Below are 18,933 nucleotides of genomic sequence, written 5' to 3' on the forward strand. Positions count from 1 at the left end.
ACACACACACACACACACACACACGCACACACACGCGCACACATATATATATATATATATATATATATAATTAATTAATTAATGCATGGCCCCAGTGAGTGGATCGATTTACAAAAGCTTGCATACATTCATGATTCATGGTTGTAGTAGTATACGCCCCCAGTGGCTTGTCTACGGTAATCAGGTTAAAATTTGTGCATTTTTATCTATTATGATATGCCTCTGGTTTACCTACGTTATCCGTTTTACATACTCAGTATATCTTTTGTACATATGCCTTTTTTCTTTGGACGTTATGTTCATGCCCACAGGTACAGACAAACCCGGTGACGTTCTTCCCCAATAGGGTATTTATTCCAGCTGTTAGTCATTGCATTGTACGTTTTCGGAGTAGCTGTCCACAAGTCAATAGGTACTGAAGTACATGTTTCGGTTGTTTTGAGGTAATGTGGGGCCATGCCCCGACCAAGTTGTACATATATATATATATATATATATATATATATATATATATATATATATATATATATATATATATATATTGTTATTAGCACTCTTAGAGGCTTTCAGACTAGTGCTCAGATGTATGTGTATGACTCTGTTGTCAACAATGGCGTATTTATAAAAAGAGTTAATGTTTCATCCACAGCCAATTATGAGCATTTATTAATTTTGGCATTATATATATGGAGACTCATGAGTCCAAATTTTACATTAAAAGGTTTTACATAAGGATGTCAGTTCGCACGCGCCTTCGGGTGACATATGCCGGTTGCAACTCCCGAGGTTGGGGTGTAACAAACTTAATATCAGAGCAGGTTTGTCTAAGGAATTCTGCAAGTCGTATCTAGCAGAGACTTGTTTATGGACAATTCGTGCACCATACTTATAAACAGGAGGCTACAGAATATTTATGGGGGATACCTTTCTTTCTTATCTAGATCATATGATAGAGCTGAGTAGTAAGTATTCACTTCTAATTCTCATCTTGTTTATGATTATAGCGATGCCTACCACGAGGGGTCAGGCAATTATTCAGGGATAGAATGAAGAAGCAAGATAAGGTACTAGTCAGGTGCTACTAACCCCTATGGATCAAGCTGGGCCTCACAATGAGGCTGATACTCAGGTTTCGGTGACAGCACCACTACCCCCAGAACAACATAGATAAATTAGCGTACCTCATATTTGTTTCCTGGTGTCTTCTAAACATGATTTGAATATGAGAAGTGTAGTACAGTTGTTGACGCACTTAGTAGCCTCACAAGCCCAACGACAGGCCCTACCCCTTGAGATAGGGCGGTGAGCGTTAGAGTTCGGGATTTCATTAATTTGGACCCTCCGATATTCACCAGAACAGATCCAAATGAAGATCCCCAGAATTTTCTAGATCAGATGCAGCGGACTTTACGAGTTATGCATGCCACTAATACAGAGTCTGTTGAACATGCTTTATACATATTGCGGGATATTGTTGTGACCTTGTATGAAGCTTGAAAACAATCTAGGAGACCTCTTGCCCCACCAGCGGGATGGAGGGAGTTTTTTTAGGCATTTCTATAGCAGTATTTTCCTATTAAGATCTGCCAATCTAAACAAGACAGATTCTTACTTTTGGAAGAGGGTAAAATGAGTGTTTGTGAGTATAACATGCAATTTAAGTCCTTAACCAAGTATGGTCTTTCAGTTGTGGAAGAAATGAGTGATAAAGTACATCGATTTATGGGTGATTTAGGATCACACCTGATCAATGAATGTACCACTGCTTATCTGAATTCGAATATGGATATTGCTCATATTCAAGCTTATACATAGAACTTAGAGGATCGTATGAGGCAATAGCGAGCCGCTTTAGAGCATGACTGGGGCCAACATAAGAGAACCCGGTCTACATGAGATGCGGGGGAGTCACAAGGTCTTCAGACCTCAGTTTCCTCGGCATCCACCTTATCTGGTGGCCAATGTGACATCACAGACTCGGGGTCAGTGTCGTGATCGGATCACGCATTCCGGTCAAGGTTAGAATTTCTGGGGACAGATCTCATAATACAATGCATACCCTAGCAAGATGAAGCCCTCGGTGCCGCATTGTGGCAGATGTGGTAAGAATCTTCATGGGCATTTTTGTCAGGGTTCAGATTTGTGCTATTCTTGTAGGAAGCCCTATCACATTATGTGTTTTTGCTCAGCAAGAAATATGGGTAACATGATGCTGTCAATGGGATCTGTAGCAGCTTCCTCATTATCAGCACGACCTCATGATCAAGGTATGCAACTATCATAGGGAGAGGTAAAGATAGAGGTGGTATGTCTAATTCGGGTAGACAACAACAAAATCGTATCTATGCATTGTCAAGTCGGCAGAACCTAGAGTCATCACCAGATATGGTTATAGGTAAACTATATGTATTCTCTATTAATATGTATGCTTTGATATATCTAGGTTTGACCTTATCGTACATCTTCCCATTTGTTGTTAGTAAATGTGGTAAAGAACCTGAATTATTGCGTCAACCATTCTAAGTGTCTACGCCTGTGGTAGTCAGGCAAGTATATCGAGGTTGCGATTTGATGCTTTATGATCATCATACTTTAGCTGATTTGAATGAATTAGAAATTGTACAATTTGATGTTATTATGGACATGGATTGGCTTATGCTACGATGGATTGTTGGAAGAAAGTTGTTCGTTTTAACCTATTCGGGAGAGCTTGTTATCGAATGGAAGGGTGATGTTGCAGCACCAAAAAGGAATTTTATTTCTTACCTTAAGACTCAAAAGATGATCATGAAGGATGTTTCTATCATTTGGTGTGAGTGCTGGATGCGGAGAAAAGACCTCCAACCCTTCAATCGGTTCCGGTTGTTAATGAATTCCCCGATGTGTTCCCTCATGAGCTCCCGGTTATCCCACCTGAGAGGGCGATCGAGTTTGCCATTGATGTGCCACCTGATACGTAACTGATATCTATTCCTCCGTACAGGATGGACCCTGCCGAGTTGAAGAAACTGAAAGATCAGCTAAAGGACCTCATAGATAAGGGCTTTATTCGACCTAGCACTTCCCGCGGTGTGCCCCAATGTTATTTGTTCGAAAGAAAGATAGTTCACTGAGGGTGCGTATTGATTATAGACAAATGAATAAAGTAACCATTAAGAACAAGTATCCGCTTCCAAGGATCGATGATTTGTTTGATCAATTGCAAGGTGCTAAGTATTTTTCAAAGATCGATCTCAGATCCGGCTATCACCAGTTAAGGATCAAGGAAGAAAATATTTCGAAGACAGCCTTTCGGATCAGGTATGACCATTATGAGTTCCTTGTCACGTATTTTAGCCTAACCAATGCACCAACAATTTTTATGTATCTGATGAATCGGGTGTTCAAGCCATTCATGGATATCTTTGTGATCGTATTTATAGATGATTTTTTGGTGTATTCACGATTAGAAGCATAGCACGCTGAGCATTTGTGACTGGTCTTACGCATGCTCGGGGATCACCAGTTATGCGCTAAATTTTTCAAATGCGAGTTTTGGCTGAACTCAGTGGCTTTTCTTGGGCATACTGTATCGGGCGAAGGTATCAAGGTCGACAGTCAAAAGATAGAAGCATTCAAGAATTGTCCAAGGCCTACAACTCCTACGGAAGTACGCAGTTTCTTAGGATTAGCCAGTTACTACCAAAGGTTTGTGGATAATATCTCATCCATAGCTACTCCACTAACAAAGTTGACGCATAAAGCAGCTAAATTCTGGTGTATCGATACTTGTGAAAAAAACTTCTAAGAGTTAAAGGATAGGCTAAACTCAGCACCAGTTCTTACTCTTCTTGAAGGGCACGAGGGATATGTTATATATTGTAATGCCTTGAGAGTGGGTTTGGGCAGTGTTCTGATGCAACACGGAAGAGTTATTGTGTATGCTTTGAGGTAACTGAGGAAATATGAGCAGAATTACCCGACCCATGATCTGGAGTTAGCAGCTATCATCTTCGCTTTGAAAATGTTGCATCATTATTTTTATGGGGTTCATGTTGACATATTTACGGATCATAAGATCTTGTGATACATATTCAAGTAGAAAGAGTTAAATTTGAGGCAGCGAAAATGGCTCGAATTGTTGAAGAACTATGATGTGGATATGTTGTATCATCCCGGCAAGGCGAACGTTGTACCCGATGCATTAAGTCAAAAATCCATGGGTAGCCTACGACATGTGGAAGACTATGAGTTGGAAATGACAAAAGACTTCTACTGGTTGGCTAATCTAAGTGTACAATTTCTTGACACCGGCGACGGATGAGACATAGTTCAGAATGCCACCGAATCCTCGTCAATGGAGGAAGTAAAGGCACGACAATTTGATGATCCAGCCTTGGTGAAAATAAAGGAAAGCATCCCCTTTCAAAAGAAGCAAGTGTTCGAGTTATTTGATGATGGGGTCCTTAGATACAAGGACCAGTTGTGTGTGCCCGATATTGGGGGACTTTGATAACAGATCTTTGCAGGATTCACCTATCCTGGTATTCTGTTCATCCGAGGTTAACCAAGATGTATTATGATCTTCGACAAATATACCGGTAGAACGGCATGAAGAGGAACATTGTTGAATACGTTGCTCAGTGTCTAAATTGCCAAAAAGTTAAGGCTGAACACCAGAAACTAGGAGGATTGCTTCAGAATATGGAAATCCCAACTTGGAAATGGGAGATGATCAACATAGATTTTGTTACCGGATTACCGCGATCACGCTGAAGATTTGACTCTGTATGGGTCATTGTGGATCGACTCACCAACAGCGAATTTCATATTAGTTAAGACTACCTTCTTAGTTGAAGATTATGCTAAGTTAAATATTAAACAAATAGTTCAACTTCATGGGGTTCCGATCTCTATCATATCGGACAAGAGGTGTCCAGTTTACGACTAACTTCTGGAGATCATTCCACAAAGGATTGGGTACGAGGATCAACCTTAGCACAACTTTCCATCCATAAACAGGCGGTCATGCCGAATGCACTATTCAAATGCTCGAGGACATACTACAAGCCTGTGTTTTATACTTCAAAGGAAATTGGGAGGATCATCTACCACTCAACGAATTTTCTTACAAAAACAGCTATCATACTAGCATTCAGATGGCACTGTATGAAACCTTATACAGACGAACGTGCAGATCTCCTATCGGCTGATTCGAAGTTGGTGAAATAAAGTTATTGAGTCCTGAGTTAGTGCAACAGGCTGTAGAAAAGGTGAAAATGATTCGAGGTCATTTATTGATCGCTCAGAGCAGGCAAAAATCATATTCGTATAACCGATGATGAGATTTGGAGTTCGTTGTAGGAGACTGGTTATTCTTAAGGGTGTCACCTATGAAGGGTGCCCCTGTATATGGGACCATATCGAATTATTCGGAAAGTCGGTCAAGCGACTTATAAGCTTGAACTGCCCCTGGAATTGGAAGTAGTGCATCCGGTATTTCATGTGTCTGTGCTTTGAAAATTCTTGAGTGATCCATCACGTATTACCCTATTAAAGATATTCAAGTTACGGAGGACATATCTTACGAAGAAGTTCCGGGGGCTATCCTAGATTGTCAAGTACGCAAGTTGCGAACCAAAGAGGTAGCTTCAGTTAAAGTTCTTTGGAGGAACAATAATATAGAAGAAAAGACCTGGGAAGTTGAAGAAGACATGAGAGTGTGGTACCCCCATTTGTTCCATGCAATGGGAGTAAACAATGAGACTACCATAGCGGACACAACCCAATATGACTAAGGAAATTTGCAAGAAGTAACTACGATTCAACATTCGAGGATGAATATTTTGAAGGGGGGAATGATGTTTCGCCCCACACATAAAGTGAAAGATTGGAAAGTTTGGCTTCTAGCGTGGCCAATCGGCTGGCGACGCGTATAAGGAAAAGAGGTGGCTATACGTTTCATTAGACTTGTGCTATCTATCCTACCGGGTTCAACAACCAGAGCGGGGCGACCCGAGACTTGGTATAGTATAAAAAGGCGGTATAGCTATTTATCTTTCATTCTAGGAAGTGTCAGCCACTTTAACTCACCTAAAATGCTTTCAAACCCTCTTTGGAATCCCCAAAATGGCCCACAACTAAAATCAGAGGTGAACTCTGTAGGATCTAGCGTAAGGAATCTTGGAATCATCACTATAATATCCATTATCTTGTTATACTGATTCTAGATATTCATTGGAGGCAGGGTTAACCACCATAGAAGCGTAGTCAGTTCGTCAATAGGGTGTGTAGGACAACCTTCTTTTCTGGCATGACTTGGTGTAAGCGTCTTTCTCTCTGAAAGATTTCTATATTTCAAGATTGGTTTGTTCTAAACCCTTCTGATCCACGTCTAATCCTCACTCAACAGTGAGTCGAACAGTCATTGGAAGAATAGTACCCAACAAGAGTCGAGGTCGATTTTCACATGGAGTTTAATATGGGTGTTAGGGGTTTATACTTGACGAAAGTAAATGGAACAACTAGATTTCACTTACAAACAAAAGGTTTTGATTTCTACTTGTAATTTTACTCTAACAATTATAAGCTAAGAGAAGAAAATATAAAGAGAATAATTGTTTTTATTGTTTTTCCAATTGGTTAAAAAGCCTAGGGATGTGACCATAACCTAGGTGTTCGCCTAATGGATTAAATACGTTAACACTTGTTTTATTGATCGGGGTATATTATAGCTCTCAACTCTAAGTTACCCACTCAATACATGTCGGTCATAGAGTGATTTTGCCCAATTTGGCTTTCTCAAGCCCAAATGGGTATCAAGCTAAATAGTTGATATGAGCTCAAGTTGGGTTCTCATTATCTCTAGTTCAAACCCTTTAATTAGGCTAATCAAACCCTTAATTAGCCCAATTTCTTGTTAGCCAAGCTTTCCTAGCCTAGGTCTCTCTTTCTCAAGCAAAGACCAAGTCAAAAAGGCATGAATCAATATTTGCAACCATTAATTCTAAAATTAAAGCATAAACTAAGCTAAATAATCAATATCCAATCATAAACAAGCATTATATTAAATACCCATATGGTTTACACACTAGAGTTGGGTCACAACCCTAGTAAGAGTCTAGCTACTCATAGTAAAAAATGAAGAAAACAAAGAAGAAATAATAATTAAACTCATAATATAAGATTAAAATGATAAAATATGATGTTTAAGTCCCAAAATAGTCACAAACTTCTTAAAATAGAAAAATAAAATGGCTACAACAGCTCAAATTTCAAAACTTAACCCAAAAATGTAATTCTCGTCTATTTATAGTGGCACAAAATTTGCAGACAAAAATGCCCCTCGGGAGGTTCTGCGGCCGCACAATTCCATGTGCGGTCCGCAGATTGCTCCAGCTTGCAAGGACTTGGATTCTGCAGCCGCACAATTTGGTTTGCGGCTGCAATGCATCTTTTGCGGCCGAACAATTCTTATGCGGTCTACACTTCAGGCAAGGCTTCAAGTCTTGGTCATTTGCACACTCTCTGAACTTTGAATTCCTTATCAGTGCGGCCTTTGTTCTGCGGCCGCACAATTCATGTGCGATCCGCACATCTCCTTAAAGTTTGATGGGCTACTTAACTTGTTCTGCGGCCACAGAGCTAATTTTGCGGTCCGCACTTTCTTCTGCAGCCGCAAAAATACCTATGCGGACCGCACATCTTATGTTATACGCCCCTTCTTGCCTTGTGAGTCGGAACACTCCTTTTTTAGTCGGATTTCTTCATGGGAGCCCAAATTTCCAACATTCCTATAATTTGCACACTTTTATTAGTGTTTGGAACATAAATCAATACTTTTGGACTAAAACAAAAGTAAAAATGTGCTAATAAGTGGTCAAAATCCACACTTATCAACTCCCCAAACTTAAGTCTTTGCTTGTCCTCAAGCAAATAAATTAGTTCCCACCTCCTCAAAGTTAAAGGTCATTTCAGCGAGTCAATGGTGAGACATTCATACATCAATTGGGACCAACAATTACCCACACTACTCATGCATTATCAACAAGGTGATAAGTCAAATATTCATGCACATATAGTTCTAATGTGACATTTGAGCTTCAAGAATTGACTTTACTCATCAAAGACTCTTGTTCTATCATGTAGGTCATGGTGGACTCCAAACTCTCCCTCCTCTACTTTCCATTTGCCAAGCTCACTTAAACAATTAGCACTCAATCTTAATATTCCTGAAAGGTTCACTCTTCTCTCATAAGAGAATGTCATAAGTACGGCTTCAAGTACCATAGGCTTGCCCCTCATATAGATCACCACTAATGTAAGATCACTCTGTTCAAAATCAAGTAGGACTTATTTCAGGTTGTGAAGGCTTTTGGATTAGGGTAGGATACCATATGAGTAAGTGGTTACACCTTTCCTTAAGCACTCCAGTTTTTAATTTCTCGACTCACAATTACCAATTTTTAGAGGCATTTTCTTTTCATCGAGGTCTAGAGAGACTTGACATCACTCTTTCTTGTTCATTTCATTCTTTTTCTCCCTTTTTATGCTCTTGTTATGGATCATTACCTCTTTTTGAATCTATCAACCCTTCCACTTATTCTCTTTTTTTGCATTTTTCTTTTTGTTCTTATCTTTTCTTGCCTTCTCTTTTCATAAAGATCATTTCTTTTCTCTTTTTGTGTCTTGATACCTTTTTAAAATTCCTCATCACTCTCTTAAACTTATGCTTTAAGCCACTTATTTCAAAAAAGTGTTAAGGAAACTCCGGGTGCCAAGAGAGGGTCACGCCAAAATGGATAAAGGCTTATAGCATGGTTATCAAATGAGAAAGGCTAGAGGCTCAAAGGGGGCTGACTAGGGATAACGACATTGGTTGGCAAGAGAAAGCTCAAACGGGCCAAGGAAAGCCTACAATCACTTCTCAAACCAAGCAAAACTTAGGATTTCGCCTTGAAACACATTCCGGGTAATTCTAGACCATTCGCACGGATACTTAGACTAGCAACAATTCATCTCACCCTTCACGCAACTAGATTGTAAAAGAGGATAGAGTCGAGAGCCTACAACGACCCCATTCAAGTTTTAAGATCACTGTGGTCCAATAAACCACTTGATGATCACCAACGTCAACTCAAGAGTCACAAATCTACTAACTAGAGCTATTTCTTTCAAAAACCTTATCTCTAACCATAAGTACATAGTTAAGTGTATTGGTACCAAATTAAGTATGATTAACTCTTTTTCGAGAATGACTTGATTAGGCCTTTTTTATTCATTACTACTACTATTACTATCACCTAAACACAAAAAATGAACTCATTCCCTTAAGAAGATTGTCACACCATTCATCATTGGGACGAGTCATCCGGTTCACACAAACTATAGCGTTAAGAAAACCAAAGGCTTATTATCTACTAAAGCATAAAAAGAATCTACTTAACAAAACAAGAACGAAAGTGGAAAAATAAAGAAGCTAATGAAAAATAACTACTAAATATAGATAAATACAAATAAGAAAAGAAATAACATCATCAAACTATTATAGACCAAATGTATCCAAAGTGTACCAATGTATCAAATAAACTCCACCCCACCCTCACCCCCACCCTCACCCCCCTGAATAAAAGTTAACATTGTCCCCAATGCATAGCAAAATAAGAGTAAAAGAAGAGAGGGTGAAGAAAATTCCCTAAGGATCCTTGGACATCTCAGTGTCCCCAGCAATATCATCTCCCTCAGGATCAACCAATTGTATCTCATTATCATAAAATCTAGGCGTGGCTAGGTTGAACATCGCACGCACTGCCTCAGCAGTGTCGGCAGTAAGTTTTTGCTCCTCGGACTGATCAGCTGGTGCTACCGGTGTAGATGGTGCTGAAGGATCTGGAGCGGACTGATGCAGGTCAAGCAGCATATCAAAAGGAAGGTCTCCGGATGTGGCAAGTCTAGTCACCTCCTTTCGGAGCTTGTCCACTGATTTCTTACTTGCTTGGGACTTTCTCATCTTCTTCACTTCCTTTACAAGCTCCTCAATAACTGACTCGTATTGTACCAAGGTGTCCATGATCATATTCTAGTTCTCTATAATATTCTTCAGTGTATCATCAATGTCAAAAGGAGCATGTGGTTCCTGGGTAGTGGACTGTACTGCAACAGTACTAGACAAGTCAGACAGCTTAGAAGTAGCTATCTGCATCTAGTTGTTAGGACTCGCCATTGTCTGGGAGACTCACAGAGCAGATAGTGGAACTGTGGGCATGGGCACTGGCTTCAAAGTTGCTTTAGGGTCTGTGGTAGGAGTTGAGGATGATGGTAGAGGCATAGTAGTGGCACTGTTAGAAGGCTCAGCAGAGGTGGATGGAAGATCAGTTGTCTTAGAAGTTACCACTGTTGGCTCATCAGACTAGCCTATGGTGGTAAAAGGCCGGACTTGTTTCTTTGGGTTGCTCGCATCCATTAGTGAATACCAGTCGAATGTCTTCTTTGACTTCACCTTGGTGTCAAAATCTCTCGGCTCTACCTCTGCATTAGTGAGGTACTCTGTGATAGTGTTGGGATAAGGGTAGGCCGAGCTATCCTTCCGTGCAATCACTGAAATATTGGCCAACATCACAGCACCCACATTGCTTGGGTACCCAACCATGATGGAAGCCATAAGAACTGCCCGAGGAATAGGAAGGTGATTCTCGTTCTACATCATGGATCCAATCTGCTACAAACAAAGGTCTGCCACCCCTTTGCTTCAACACTCAAAGTGCTCAGCTGAATGGTAAACCCAAAGGTAATCCATGGTGGTGGTGGCCCTGGTGGTGCTAAGATCTCAACCAGCCAAGGTCAGACTTCTTCCTTCATTGCACATTTTTCTAGATACTTCTTTGGATCTACATCCTCGGAGCCCAAGTATGCGTTTAGCGTATGCTGATCAAACCTCACCTTGAGGTTGCGTACTTTGGTCACCTTCGTCCCTTTCTTTATATGAGCAATATTGGCATAGAATTCTCAGACATGGTATTCTTTGGCATCCTCCACTCTCTCGGTGAACCACATCCAACCCTTTCGTGCTCTGAATTGCCTTAATATTGTCGGGTTGTATGTCTCCAAATCCTTTAGTAATAACTATTGCTCAAGAGTCAATGACCTCACTAGCCACCACATATGAAAACTAGTGAAAGCGGCCAAGCTGACAAATCTATCCTCCCAGACCTCCTCCTTCTTTGATCTCTCCAGACCTGTAGTTTTTGTGCCTCTGGGACTAGTGTAGCTGATGGCTCAGAAGCTTGGCTAGCACTCTCTGACCCCTCAGAGGTGCTATGAGATGAAGAAGGCTCATCCCTAAGCTGGTATCTTTCATATGGCCTCGACTGTTTGGCCGTCTGCTCCTCCTGAACAAAGGATGAGTTGCCCTCTAATACCTCCCTAGACGGGACATAGGAGCTAGACTCGGAGAGGTCTGCACCTCTCCCTCTGTCGGGTGTGGTTTTCTTCTTGATTGTCTTAGGATGGCCAAGGGTCAAGGTACCTCTACCTCGACCCCGAGAGGATTCACCTCTCCCTTTGAAGTGTCACCTCGGCCTCTTGATCGAACCATTGTTCGTATCAAAACAAAGAAGATTGTTAGTTGCAATTTATTGTTCAACATATTCAGGACTATTATAGGTAAGGGAGATACAATTGTACACAGTAGGGATATGCATGCAATACATTCCTGCAGGTAAAGGGATCTGCGGTCCTCAGAATTCTATTGTGCGGCCGCAGAAGGGAAGTAAGGTCCGCACATTTTAACTTTCGGCCGCACTTCTGAGTCTCAAAAATGTTAACTCTCTCATGACAGAAAATAGGCTGATCTGCAACTGCGGTCCCCGCAGATTCCTTCTTTACTGAGTTGCCCAAATTCAACATCTGCGGACCACACAAATTCAAGTGCGGCCACAGATTTCAAAAAGTTATGAGCAGACTATTTTTTCTACTTAGGTTTTTCAATTTCTTACACAATTTCACAAATAGGCATGGAAACATGGTAAAAACATGAAATTAAACTAACCCAAAACCATTAGAGCATGTAATATGGTTACCCAGTCCAGATCTACCCCGCATGGACACATAATTAAACTCTAATAACATATGACCTAAAAAGAACTAAAAATTAAACTAACACAAAAAATTTTAACATGAGATTGAAGCATACCAAATAGAGTGAGTGTAATGACTGAATAATAAAGGTGGTTGTGTGTGAGTACAGTTAAAAATCTCCAAGAAAATTCAACAGAGCAACAGTGTTTTGTTTAGAGAGGGAAAAGTATTCAAAGAGCTCTATTGTTCTATTTATACCAACTATTTTGAGAAGGGAAAAGAGGCGAGTGCAGATGCACATATTCATGTGTGGTCCACACTCTTTCACTTGGGGGCCTCATCTCAGAACTCCATCTACGGATCGTACATTTTCAGGTGCAACCGCATATTACACGTGCAGTCGCAGATCGACCTCCGCACTGACAAGCTCAAACTTGAGAGAGTTGGTATTTTTGGCATTTCAAATGTGTGTGTCCGCAAGAGAATTGTGCGGCCGCAATGCTCTTCTGCTATGGCACATAGAAATGTACGGTCCGCACAAATAAAGTGCGGTCCGCACAATTTTAAACACTTAGCTATATTTTTGTCCACCTTTCTTGTAAGTCGAACTCATCCCTGTAGCACACTTCAAATCAAGTTAGAACACAAATAACACCTAACTATAAAAGAAAAAGGAAAAGAACATAGGTTGCCTCCCAAGAAGCACATGATTTAGCGTCGCGACACGATGCAAAATACCCTCAAGTAAAATGAATGACCGCCACCAAGTGGCTATCTCCAACCTTGCCCAAGTAATGCTTCACCCGGTGACCATTGACTCGGGATACTTCATTATTTTTGTTCTTCAAGTCTAATGCACCAAAAGGTGTCACACCAACAATTTCAAAAGGACCACTCCACTTGGATTTTAGCTTCCCGGGAAACATCCTCAACCTTGAGTTGAACAACAATACAAGATCGTCCACCTTGAACTCTTTGTTCCAAATGTATTTATCATGAAGATATTTCATCTTTTCTTTGTACAAGAACGAATTCGCAAAAGCATGGTACCGGAACTCATCCAATTCATTCAAATGTTCAACCCTCAAGTTAGCGGCTACATCCCAATCAGCATTCAACTTCTTTAAAGCCCATATAGCCTTGTGCTCTAGTTCCACCGGGAGATAACAAGCCTTTCCGAAGTAGTTGTCAACTTGAGCTTCAACAATTCAAAAGCTCTCATGCAATTATCATTGAAATTAAACTTGGCATCTTTCTCAAGAAGCTTGCACAACGGGTTCACCACCTTAGAGAAATCTTTGATGAAGCGCCGGTAAAAACCCGCATGGCCGAAGAAACTCTGCACACCCTTCACCGAAGTTGGGGGTGGAAGCTTAAAAATCACCTAAATCTTTGCTTTTTCAACTTCAATTCCATTCCTTGAGATTTTATGGCCAAGGAAAATATCTTCCTCGACCATGAAATGGCATTTTGTCTTAATTGAGCACCAAATTGATTTCTTCACATCTAGCCAACACTTTGTCTAAATTTGCAAGACAGTCATCAACAGAATCTCCAACCATCGAGAAGTCATCCATGAAAACTTCAAGTTAGTCCTCCACCATGTCCGTAAAAATAGCCATCATACACCTTTGAAAAGTCGTCGGTGCATTGCACAAACCAAATGGCATCCGCTTGAAAGCAAAAGTATCATAGAGACATGTAAAGTTTGTTTTCTCTTGATATTCTGGAGAAATGAGAATTTGGTTGTAGCCTGAGTACCCATCAAGAAAGCAATAGAAAGCATGGCCGGCCAATCTATCGAGCATTTGATCTAAGAAAGGAAGTGAAAAGTGATCCTTCCTTGTGACTTTAAGCTTGCGATAGTCCATACACACACTCCAACCGGTCAACGTTCTTGTAGGAATCAACTCATTCTTGTCATAGGTGACCACCGTCATGCCCCCCTTCTTTGGGACACATTGAACTAGAGAAGTCCATGAACTATCGGAGATGGGGTAGATAACCCTGGCATCCAACCACTTGATAATCTCTTTCTTGACAACTTCTTGCATAGCCTCATTGAGTCTCCTTTGATATTCAATACATGGTTTGGCGCCATCCTCCAACTTGATCTTATGCATGCAAAAGGCGGGGCTTATCCCCCGAATATCCGTCAATGTCCACCCAATAGCCTTCTTCCTCTTTTGTAGCACTGCCAATGTCGAATCTACATGCACATTAGTCAAACAAGAGGAAAGAATATCCGGTAAAGTAGAACAAGGGCCAAGGAATTCATACCGAAGATGTGGAGGGAATAGCTTCAGCTCCAAGGTAGGTGGCTATTCAATAGAAGGCTTTAGGGTGAATCTTCTTATTTTCAAGATCCAAAACAATTTTTGAGGTACATAGTTGTACGACCCTATTTCTTGCAAAGAGTTCACACATTCCATGAAGCCATTCATCTCGTCATCATCAAAGTTGAGCAAGACGGCCTTCAACATATCACCAACATTAATTGTAGCACTTGTTTCATCAACAATAACATCGGTCACCAAATCAACAAAAGAACACACATCATTGCTATTTGGTTGCTGCATGGATTTACACACATGGAATACTACTTTTTCATCACCAACCCGAAAAGTGAGTTCTCCGGATTCAGCATTACAAAGATCCTTACCCGTATCAAGGAAAGGTCTCCTAAGAATAATTGGCAATTCATAATCAACCTCACAATCTAGAATGACAAAATCCGACGAAAGAATAAATTTATCAACACGAACCAAAACATCTTCAATCACACCCAACGGCCTTTTTATTGTACGGTCGGCCATTTGCAATCTCATAGAGGTGGGTCTTGGTTGCCCAATTCCCAATGTCTTGAAAACCGAATAGGGCATCAAATTGATATTTGCCCCAAGATCTCAAAGAACTTTACCAAACTCGGCACTTCCAATTGTACAAGGAATCGTGAAGGAGCTGGGATCCTTCAACTTAGGAGCCATTGAATTCACATTTGCACTCACTTGATGAGTGACTTTGATTGTCTCAAAATTCATTGACCACTTTTTTGTCACAAGATTCTTCATAAACTTTGCATAACCGAGCATTTTTTCCAAAGCTTCGACCAATGGCACATTGATTGAAAGACTCTTCATCATTTGAATGAATTTCTTGAATTTATTCTCACCATTTTGCTTGGCAAGTCTTTGAGGGTATGGAGGTGGAGGCTTAGGCAATGGTGCCTTAGCCTTTTGCACTACCGGCTCCGGTATGTCAATAACGTGTTCCCTAGACGGGTTCACATTCTCTTGAGTCTCTTCCACACTATCATCAATATCAATCCGAACTTCCTCATTGGGTTGAACAACATTGTTCATGATCTCTTCTTTTGCATCACTTGATCATCATCAACAAGTCACCTTCCACTTAAGGTGGGTGCATTCTCGCCTCTTCCACTTCTTGTGATAACCACCATAGCATGCTCCGTATTGTTACCACCCTTTGGGTTTAAAACTGTGTCACTTGGTAGTGCCCCCTTAGGACGAGAATTTACAGCTTGAGAGATTTGCCGCATTTGAACTTCTAGGTTGCGGATTGATGTGTTGTGTGAGGCAAGTTGGTCATCCGAATTTGCTTTCTTTTCCATTATTTGCTTGAACATACTTTCAATACGTCCTATCTCATTGTTTGAAGAACTTGAACCATGGGAAGGATAAGGAGGTGGATTGCTCGATTGTTGGTACATCGGGGGCCTTTGAAAACTCGACCCCTGGTTGCCTTGATTGTTACTCCATTCACCTTGATTGTTGCTTCCCAATTTCCTTAGTTGTTTCCGCTCCAATTTCCTTGATTGTTGTTGCTATGCCAATTTCCTTAATTGTTAGAATTCCAATTGCCATGATTGTTTTATAGTAGCCATTGTTGTTGGTTTAGGCCTTGGGAGTTGTTTCTTTACCCTTGAAAATTGTTCACACATTGCACTTCCTCCTCTTGTTCATTATAAGAATCATCTTTCTCAAAACCACCATCATCTTGCACAGAGGTCTCCACTCGAGTTTGCACTTGTGGACCCTTGGTCCTCCTCTTGTTCACCATCATGTTCACTCCCTCCGTACCATTAACTTGTTTAGGAGCTTGCACTTGATTTATTTGGGCCTTTGCTAGTTGAGTCATGGTAGTGGTCAATTCAGCAATGGTTTGCCCATGGTCTTGCAACTCTTTGTAAAGGTGGATCATATTTGGATCACCCTGTGGAACATTGGCTCGAGATTTCCAAGCCGACGACGTTTTCGCCATCTCATCCAAGATTTCACATGCCTCTGCATAAGGCGTAGTCATAAAGTTCCCATCGGCTAGTTGATTCACTAAACATTGGTTGGTTATGTTAATCCCACGATAGAAGGTTTGTTGAATTATGTTTTCCGTCATATCGTTGTTGGGACATTCCTTAACTATTGTCCTATAGCACTCCCATATTTCGTGTAATGGTTCATTAGGCTCTTTCTTGAATGCCAATATCTCATCTCGAAGTGTAGCCATGTGTCCAGAAGAGAAAAACTTAGCAATGAACTTTTCTGCCAACTCATCCCAAGTGTGAATTGAATGGTTCGATATTCGTTCCAATCAATCTAAAGCTTTTCCCCGTAGAGAGAAGGGAAAAAGCCTTAGCCTGAATGCATCTTCAAAAATATTAGTTTGCTTGCTCCCCCAACATATATCCACAAAGCCCTTCAAATTTTTATAAGCATTTTGAGTTGGAGCACCGGTGAAGAAACTTTGTTGATCAAGCAAAGTGAGCATCACATTGGTGATTTGGAAGTTGTCCGTCCTAATATGGGGAGGGAATATTGCACTAGCATAACCTTCGTTTGGCAATATCTGGTGTGGAGCCGCTCATGGTGGAGGTGGGTGGAACGGGCACGTTGTCATAAGGTACTCAGCCTCTCCGGTTGGCTTGAGGCTCAAGAGGTACCTCTTCTACTTGCTCCTCCTCGCCGTCCAATTCCCCAAGGGCAAATTATCGAGATCATTATTCGCCATGTTTGTACCTATAATTCTCACACAAGTTAGGAACACGTAAGGGAAAGAAGATATTAATATATAGCTAACACCATTTTAACTCCCCGCAACGGCGCCAAAAATTGATCAACGTCAAATCCCCACTTAATAGTTAGTGAAAATGGTCGTTGGAAGAATAGTACCCAACAAGAGTCGGGGTCGATTTCCACAGGGAGTTTAATATAGGCGTTAGGGGTTTACACTTGACGAAAGTAAATGGAATAACTAGATTGCACTTCCAAACAAAGGGTTTTGATTTCTACTTCTAATTTTACTCTAACAATTATAAGCCAAGAGAAGAAATTAGAAAGCGAATGATTATTTTTGTTATTTTTCCAATTGGTTAAAAAGCCTAGGGATGTGACCTTAACCTAGGTGTTCGCCTAATGGGTTAAATACGTTAACACTTATTTTATTGATCGAGTTGTATTATATCTCTCAACTCTAAGTTACCAACTCAATACCTCTCGGTCATAGAGTTATTTTGCCCAATTTGGCTTTCTCAAGCCCAAATGGGGATCAAGTTAAATAGTTTGTATGAGCTCAAGTCGGGTTCTCACTATCTCTAGTTCAAACCCTTTAATTAGGCTAATCAAACCCTTAATTAGCTCAATTTTTTGTTAGCCAAGTTTTCCTAGACTAGGTCTCTCTTTCTCGAGCAAAGACCAAGTCAAAAAGGCATAAATCACTATTTGCAACCATCAATTCTAAAATAAAAGCATAAACTAGGCTAAATAATCAACACTCAATCATAAACAAACATTAAATTAAATACCCATAAGGTTTACGCACTAGGGTTAGGTCACAACCCTAGTAAGAGTCTAGCTACTCATAGTAAAAAATGAAGAAAACAAAAAATAAATACTAATTAAACTCATAATTTAAGATTAAAATGATAAAATATGATGTTTAAATCCCAAAATAGTCACAAACTTCCTAAAATAGCAAAATACAATGGCTACAGTAGCTTAAACTTCAAAACTTAACCTAAAAATGTGATTCTCGTCTATTTATAGTGGCCCAAAATTAGCTGATAAAAATGCCCCTTGAGGTTCTGCGACCGCACAATTTCATGTGTGGTCCGTAGATTGCTTTAGCTTGCAAGGACTTGGATTCTGCAACCACACAATTTGGTCTACGGCTGCAATGCATCTCCTGCGGCCGCACAATTCTTGTGTGGTTCGCACTTCAGGCAAGGCTTCAACTCTTGGTCATCTGCACACTCTCTGAACTTTAAATTCTTTATTAGTGCGGACCATGTTCTACGGCCGCACAATCCATGTGCGGTCTGCACATCTACTAAAAGTCTGATGGGCTTCTTAACTTGTTTTGCGGTCGCTGAGGAATTTTTGCGGTCCGCACTTTCTTCTGCGGCAGCAGAAATACCTCTGCAAACCGCACATCTTATGTTATGTGCCCCTTCTTGCCTTGTGAGTTGGAACACTCCTTTTTTAGTCGGATTTCTTTATGGGAGCCCAAATTTTTAACATTCCTGCAATTTGCACACTTTCATTAGTATTGAAAATATAAATCAATACTTTTGGACTAAAATAGAAGCAAAAAGGTGCTAATAAGTGATCAAAATTCACACTTATCACCTTCCCGATAACGTTGCTTCTGTTCTTATACATTCTCATCGGTAACATTTTTCTCAAGTTGTAGTTTTCCCAAGTATCCTAAAGTTGGAAAATATAACCGGGTCTCGGTTGGATCTTAGTACCTCTTGAAATTGACTTTGCATTGCACTTATATATATGTATCTATTTTACTTTACCGAACCACGCTATAGTCGGTCGGGTACGTCACATATTGTGCAACCACTGATCAGTTAGGTAT

Source organism: Nicotiana tomentosiformis, chromosome 11 (genome assembly GCF_000390325.3).
Source record: "Nicotiana tomentosiformis chromosome 11, ASM39032v3, whole genome shotgun sequence".
Taxonomy (NCBI): domain Eukaryota; kingdom Viridiplantae; phylum Streptophyta; class Magnoliopsida; order Solanales; family Solanaceae; genus Nicotiana; species Nicotiana tomentosiformis.